This window comes from Diabrotica undecimpunctata, chromosome 3 (genome assembly GCF_040954645.1).
Source record: "Diabrotica undecimpunctata isolate CICGRU chromosome 3, icDiaUnde3, whole genome shotgun sequence".
Lineage (NCBI taxonomy): Eukaryota > Metazoa > Arthropoda > Insecta > Coleoptera > Chrysomelidae > Diabrotica > Diabrotica undecimpunctata.
Window position 1 is genome coordinate 125,829,131 of NC_092805.1, and position 8,633 is coordinate 125,837,763.

Consider the following 8,633-nt stretch of genomic DNA (forward strand, 5'->3'; position numbering starts at 1 on the left):
TTTTAGATCTGGAAGACATGTACAGAGACTGTATGTATTCTAAGAATAATAAACCAATATTCCTGTGTTACGTAAGCCTATTCAAAACACAGGATTCAGTTGAAGGATGATATCGAATTATTGCGAAACAGAGAAATTCCGCAGAACCTACTCCAAACAATTGAAGACATTTACAGATAAAACACAATTAAAGTGCCAATAAATGGGGAATTTACAGAACCCATAAAAGTATAGAGTGGGATTTGATAAGGTAATTCACTAAGCCCATTACTATTTAATATCTTTATGGATAAGGTACTAATGGAAGTGTGCAACGAGAAAGGGTGGAAATGTGCAAGGAGAAAGGGTGTAAAATGAGAGCTGCTGTGAAAATCCCCTGTCATGCAGATAATGCTGTGCTAGTAGCGAAAGATGAAGATGATCTTTAGAGGCTCTTGAATCGTAGTAAAATATGGCAATAACCACTGAAAAAAAAACAAAATGCATGACCAGCTGTAAAGAACTGATACGATGTGAATTGGAAGTTGTCGGGAAAGTAATAAAACAAACAATGAAATTCAATTATCCACGGATAGAAATATCAAGCTCGGGCAATACCAAATAAAGTAAGACTCTGAATAGCAAGACACAGGCTGTCTATATGGTATAGATATAATAAGTGTAATATAAAAGACAACAATATGCCTCAATACACTGCATAGGTACACTGCAGAAACAAAGCATGACACAAGTAGAACAAAACGAATAATGGAAACAATAGAGATGAAACTACTAAGAAGGATAATCGACAACACTTTATACGATAGGAAAAGAAACGGAAACATTTGAAGCCAGTGCAAAACAGTTATTCCAGTTAACATATAGGTACAAAAAAGAAAGTAGAATGAAATAAACATATTGATAGAATGGTGCAAAACAGAATAGTAAGAGAATCTCGAGACAAATCGCCAGTAGGACGACCTAAAAAACGCTGGTATGACTGTTCAGAAGTTACCGAAGATTGCACAGGCATTACGGCTATTAAGAAGAACGAACAAGAGGAATTAGTATAAAAACAAAACGCAGTTAAGCATATTAGACAATAATTTAATCTGTTTATAGGTACATTGTAAAATCTGTTAAAATTATAAATTTGAATAAACACCTGCACAAGTATGCTATTAACAGAGTATATAAAGTAAATAGTATTTTAAGGTTTATTATTTTAGAGATAGATAGGTATATAACATTTGGCTCAGGCAAAACAAGTAACTAATGAACTGACAGATTAATTTTAAAATAGACGAATGACCAACACATATACAGATTGAACGAATTTAAAATGGAACATACGAAATCAATGTATTTCGGCTCAACTCCGCTCTAGGTGGTTGGCCAACAAAAGGTTGTCAAATAATTATATTATAAAAATCCAATAATTCAGAACTCATTCAAGAACAAATCAAAACTCCACCCAAATAGGTTGCCTAGAATCACTGTGAAAACTAGACTAAACAAGTAGTTATTATGCTGTCAAACCACTTATGGTTCCTTATAGTCCAAGAGATAGAGCCGAAATTTTGAACTGATCAGTAATATAACATTTCTCTATTGGAATATATTCATTGTAACTGGGTTAAGACTTTGCCTTACAGGCGGACGCCCCTCGTGGTACAGGGGGTGGCTATACAGGGATGAAGTTGTCATTTTTTTCGGAAAAATTAACGATCGATAATATGGCTGAAAATTTGCCCAGAGTAGGATCTTGGTATAACTAGACGAAATCCCAAAGGGCGAACGCGAGAGTGGATACATAAGGGGTGGCGGACAGGGGTGAAGTTGCAATTTTTTGGGGAAAAATTAACGATAAGTAATATGTCCGCCATTTTCATGGCTCATTATTTAGCCCCTAAAAACTCTAAATCCAAAAGGGCGGACAGCTGGGTTGGTACAGAGAGCCATAAAACGGGGTCAAATGTACCACTTGCCTGCGCATTTTAGGTTTCGGTAACAATTTTCAAACTGATTTTATTATGATATTTTTATACCGATTGATTTGAAAATTTGTATGCTCACTTCTGTTACTATTCTGAGAAGCGTCAAGTAGAGTTTTCCTCAAAATTTTCCAAAAAAATTTCCGTAAATGAAAATTTTCGTAATTTTTTGAGGTAAACTCTAATTTGTAGAATCCTTTCGATTTTCTGTAAGTTATACCATGATTTTTTTCCAAAAATTTTCAAACGATTTTTCCGATAAGAAAAAAAATTTTTTTTGGGCAAATTTTCAGCCATATTATCGATCGTTAATTTTTCCGAAAAAAATTACAACTTCATCCCTGTATAGCCACCCCCTGTACCACGAGGGGCGTCCGCTTGTAAGGCAAAGTCTTAACCCAGTTACAATGAATATATTCCAATAGAGAAATGTCATATTACTGATCAGTTCAAAATTTCGGCTCTATCTCTCCGACTATTAGGCAAGCTCCTCTTTCCTTTAAAGGAGACAGATAGTTGAACGATATTTTATACAATGTCTATCACCGGGTATGGATTTATTTTTGTCTAAGTTTTATATTGGTCCACTATTTCAAATGCAGTTCAAACAGACATATATTAAATTGTATGTTCCGTTTTAAATTCGTTCAATCTGTATTTCTTTCTATTAAGAGAAACCACTCTGGACACAACATTAATTTTGGTCTGTAACATAACGTATATTTAAAAGCAATAAAAATATAAATATTTATTTATGTGATATTTAATTTATTTACTATTATTTATAAAAATTAGTTGATTTTGTATATTAATAGCTTTTGAATTTTGTATATATTATTCAACAAAACTGTTGGATATTACCATTTTTTCTTTGTTGTAATGTATATTTAAGTTGGAAAAATAACGGTGTGCTCAAAATCTACATTGATATTCTTATTTGTTGTTTAGTGAAGAATTACCATTTATCTAATTTGTTAAAATGGTAAAATATGTTTGGTGTATAAGAATAAATTATTTTTTCACTAATTCCGTTTTTATTATTTCTGTGAACCTCAATAAGCTGTCAAAAACAATATAAATAAATAAAAAAAATTAAATCGGAAACAGTAAGAAAAATTGAAAGAAAAGTATATGCATGAAAACATAAATAAAGATACCAACATATTTCATAACAATAAGAAATTATATTACTGAAAAATTATGGTTAAATAAAATATTCGCCAAAGAATATGACAAGAAGTATATTTATGCATAATGGGAGTCACTCATTTTCATCACAATCACTATCTTACAATCATATCTCTTTAATCTTTATCTCTTGTGTAATGTAGATAGGTAATCTACATCACACAATTTTGTACTTTGGTATTAAACCTTATAATGATATTTTTTAACTTCATTGTATTCCTTGACAAAGCACCGTTCCATTAATTTCAACTGACTGACTGTCTTTTTCTGTTTTCTACCAGCCTGTCTTTTAGCATCAACGTTCCCTTCGCTTTAGCAGTAAAGACAACCCATGAGTGGCAGGCAGTTAAGTGTCAATCCTTCACAGGGCTCCCCTTCAGAGACCTGCTGATTTCGAACGGCTTTGTTGACAAACTGTGTTGATCAGGAGGCAGTTGGCATGTGCATGTTCTTCCTGCACCTGTTTGCCGCTATAATATTAACTGTTTTGAGTCGGTTCATGGAAATTCGTTGAGGAACATTATGGACTACTGTGAGAAACTTATGACTAAGTTCCAAAACTCTAAACGGACCGATATAGAGTGGTGTAAGTGAAGGCTTCAAGGGACAACCCCAGCAACTGGGTTATCAAACACTAACCCGGAGACTGTGAACGAAATGTTCTGGTTAAAAGTGTTTTAAAGACTCAGCATGATCAGAGAGAGGGACTTACGATACTGTATCAGCGGCAATGAGCACAGCTTTGAGTGTTCGGTGATAACGTTCGATACATCCGTTTGACTGTGAGTGGTAGGCAGTAGGTATGGGAAAAACCTACCGGTTTTAACCGAAAACCGGTTTTTTTACTTCGCAGTAACCGGTTTTATCGGTTGTTTTTTTGTCCCGGTTATAACCGGTTTTTTATTTTTAAAGTAAAAACCGGTTATTAGGTTTTTACGGTAATTAGGATAAGGTTAGGTATTATTTTGGATCCCAATCATAATTATTATTCTCAAGTAATTATTCCAAACAAAACCATAATTCAAATTTTATTTTATTTTATAAATACAGAAGCAAACTGAAAGTGCAAAGTTGTAACCTATTGGATTCAAAAAACCGAAAACCGGTTTTTAGAAAAACCGGTTTTTTTGGCCGGTTATAACCGCCAGGTTAAACCGTAAGCAAAAAAAACCGGTATAACCGAAAACCGGTGTTTTGTCAAAAACCGCCATCCCTAGTAGGCAGTGGTTTTACTATAATATACTCCCAGCATTGTATTGAGCTGTTGAAACAACTTGCTTTCAAATTGTCTGTAGTTATGGTCGCTGGCACACCAAATCGGGATATCCATCCCTCAAGAAGCTTCTGTGCCACTACTTCGGTTGTAATCTCTGGGATAGATATGGCCTCTGGCCATTTCGTGAAACAATCGATAATTGCAAGCAGGTATCGAAAGCTCTGACTTGCTGGAAGTGAGCTCACATATGTATGTATAGGGATTGATCGTCAGGCATTCCTAGATGTGTCATAGATGTAACGGTGTGATGTTAAATTTTGGCACGCTGACATTGGATGCACTCTCGTGACCATTGCTTGACTTGGTGATTTATGTTATGCCACAAAAATCATTCGACACATCTCTCCGGAACACAGCTGGCACATAAACTCGTATACGACCATCTTGGACTAAGCAGAAAAATCAAGTGTTACAATAAATTATAATATCAATTATATAACGTTTTTTGTTTTAGTTTTATAACTACAAAAAAGAATAGTATTGTGACAGAAAAGGATGAAATAATCTCATGGAGACGTAGGTATCTACGCGAAATTAAAAAGTTGAGAGAGGAGGGGCGGAAGATCTGTTACCTTAACGAAACCTGGGTAAATGCAGGTCACACTACCAGCAAAATTTGGGTAGATGAAAATATTAAAACTCCCAGATAAGCCTTCTTGGAGGGTATGTCAACAGGTTTAAACACTCCCTCTGGTAAAAAGAAACACCTAATTATATTACTTATCGGATCAAAGGATGGACTAGTAGCAAATAATAGTTTGTTGGTCTTTGAATCAAAAAAGGATGGCGATTATCATGAAGATATGAATTTTGATGCGTTTGAAAAGTGGTTCCAAAATATGCTGCCAAAATTAGCAAAAAAATCTGTAATAGTTATGGACAACGCTTTATACCACAGTAGACATATTGATAAATCCCCTATATCAGCTACAAAAAAAGGGAAATACAATCGTGGTTAAATAAACACGGCATAGTCTTTACAGAAGATATGGTTAACGCCACATTACTAACCTTAGTAAAGGCCAACAAACCAGCTGACAGATATGTTGCAGACGAAATGGCTGCAAACAAAGAACATTATGTTTTACGTCTGTCACCTTACCATTGTAAGTTTAATCCAATTGAGTTTATTTGGGCCCAAATCAAGAAAGAAGTGTCCAAAAGTAATATCTCTTTTAAAATTGCTGATGTCAAGCAGCATTTTTATGCAGCACACAATTGGCAGAAGACAATTGAGCACGTTAAAAAAGAGGAATCAAAAATGTGGGAACAATGAAAATCACCGTCAAACCATTAATTATTAATCTGAATGATAAATCTGAAACTTCCACTTCCGACAGCGAATAAAATTTCTTAGTAAATACACTTCTCCAAGAAATTAACGCACCACTTCAATAAATCAATTTTATTTCTAAAAGGGCAAAGAATAAAAAATGAAACTTCACCAGATTTACTCTACATTTTATTAGTAATTATAACAAGTTGTCTAATCATCAGGTGTTTCCACCTCTACTACGTATAACAGTCTCACATCGTTGGCCCATACTTAAAATTGATTGCCGTATTTCATTTTGGTCTAGTTCTCTCCAAATCTGGATCAGTCTCTCTCCCACTTCCTGTAAGTTGTTTGGTTGTATCGGTGTCGCTCTTAATCGCCTACCAAGGATATCCCAGAGATTTTCAATCGGATTTAAATCCGGACTATGTGCTGGCCATTCCATAGTGTTAATTTCTTCCTCTTCTAGATAATTTCTGACCATCTGTGCAGCGTGAGGTCTGGCATTATCTTGCATTAGTAAGAAATTTTCACCGATATAAGGAGCAAACGGTACTACATGTTGCTCCAGAATCTCCAATATGTACCTTTCAGCTGTAACAGTTCCATTTTGTATGACCACTAGGTCCGTACGTGCGGTCAAAGAAATACCACTCCACACCATAAGGGATCATCCACCAAAAAATGTGGTGTGTGAGAAGTTACACTGAGCATTTCGTTCGTTGGGTCGTCGCAACACACGAACATATCTGTCGTTATTGTACAAACAAAATCGGGATTCATCAGTAAATAGCACTCGTTCCCAGTCAGCCTCTAACCAATTAACGTGTTCTCTGGCAAAAAGGAGTCTCCCCCTTCGATGCTCTGCAGTTAATAGAGGACCTCGGGCGGCAATCCTAGGTGTTAAGTTGTATTCCCTAAGTCGCTGGCGAACAGTTTCAGTACTAATTTGTATAGCATGCACGTCTCGAAGCTAAACTTGTAGACTTCAATGTGTTACAAAACGTTGTCGAAGAGCAGAAATTCTTAAAAATCGATCTTGAATAGGGGTAGTTACCCGGTTTCGTCCTTGCCCTGGTCTGCGAGTATGATCCCCTGTTTCGAGAAATCTTTATAACACCCGTGAGACGGATGTGTGGGACACATTAAACCGACGACCAATTCTTCGGTAACTCCAACCTTCTTCCGACAGTATCACTACTTGGGCACATTCATCTCGGGTTAAATTACGTGATTGATGCTCCATAATAAACACAATTAACAATAATCAACAATTAAACAGTAGCCGAATAAAATTCGTGAACACTTGGAAATTAGTATATTTATAGAATTAGTACATTTTTTGCTTCTTTTTGTGTTGTTGCAAAAAAAACTATAGCGATAAAACACAGTCAATAAATATAGAGTGTACGAATAGCATATACAAGGGACTTGCAAAATATAACATTACAATGTAAATTTTTATTAACGCTAATAAAATATGTTAATATTTCAAAGTGGTGCGTTAATTTCTTGGAGAAGTGTATTTAATGTAAACAACATTTATTTTGCCCAGAGTCTATTTTTGTCATACCTCATTAACTGTGTCTAGCGAAGTTTAATTGAGATTTTCTCTGTTTACTGAAAAAGTCCTTTTGGAGAAAATGAAGTTTACACTTTGAGTTAAAGGTAAAAAAGTCGTAAAACCCTCTAAAAAAGGTAAACACCTAGAAACTTATCCATTTAAATTAAAATCTATTTAGGTGTAACCTGCCTTTATAGGCTTAAGTCACTATAAAAGACACTAATTTTAAATTTACATGTGTATAATGTCCACCTTGCCTAAAGTTAGCTTGAATTTTGATTTCCATTTCTCCCCATTTGTTAAAGCCACCTCCAGGTTTTATTGATTTCTTTTTAAGACATTTCTATTATTTTTGTATTGCATTTTTTAATTATACTGTAGGTTGAGTTATATTCAAAAATTTTATTGTCTACTTCTACGCCAAATATTAGAAATTGTTTAAAATTAACACTGTATATTGTATATATTTCCCGTACAGTAAAGCTTGCGTTTCACATTTTAGCGATATCTCAAGCTTTTATAACTCTTCCAATTCATCCTATTGAATTTTACCTTTTTTTTTTCATTGTGATATACATCTTGTTTTTATAAAATAATCGTTATTTCAATTTTTGTCTGTAGATTAAATTTTATTTTATTTTCATAATCTGAAATTGGTGGTACCTAAGCGGCAACAATATGTTATGATTTCACATGGTATTTACGCGATAAATCCGTCTGTTTGGTAGACGGATTATAGAACATATTAGATTTGTTTCTAGGATGAATTGAGTATATACAGATTTTATTGTTGTATCTATCTATCTATCTATCTATACAGCCCTTGCTGTTCAATTTTGGACATAGACCTCCCCTTCCTTCTTCCATGTCTCTCTATTGTAGGCAGTTTGTATCCACTTTGGGCCTGCGTGTTTCTTTAAGTCATCTGACTATTTCATTTGTGGCCTTTCTCTTTTTCGTTTGTAACTATATGGTCTCCAGTGTATAATCATCTTATTCCATCTGTCGTCTTTCTGTCTTATGGTATGTCCAGCGAACTTCCACTTGAGTTGCTATCTGCGTTAATACATCGGTCACTTTTGTTTTGTTGCGGATCCAAGTATTTCTTTTCTTGTCTGATAGCCTGAAGTTCAGCATTTGTCTTTCCATGGCTCTTTGGGTCTTTGCTATCTTTTCCATGTTTTCCTTTGTAAACGTTCAAGTTTGAGAACCGTAGAACAGGAAATATACATTGGTTTATATCATGGTTGTATATCATTGCCAAATCAAGCTATCATAGAATATGCGTGTATAGGAGGTAAACCTGAAGTATACAATTGTAAACAATCGGCTGAATAAAACTAAACAAAACAACTT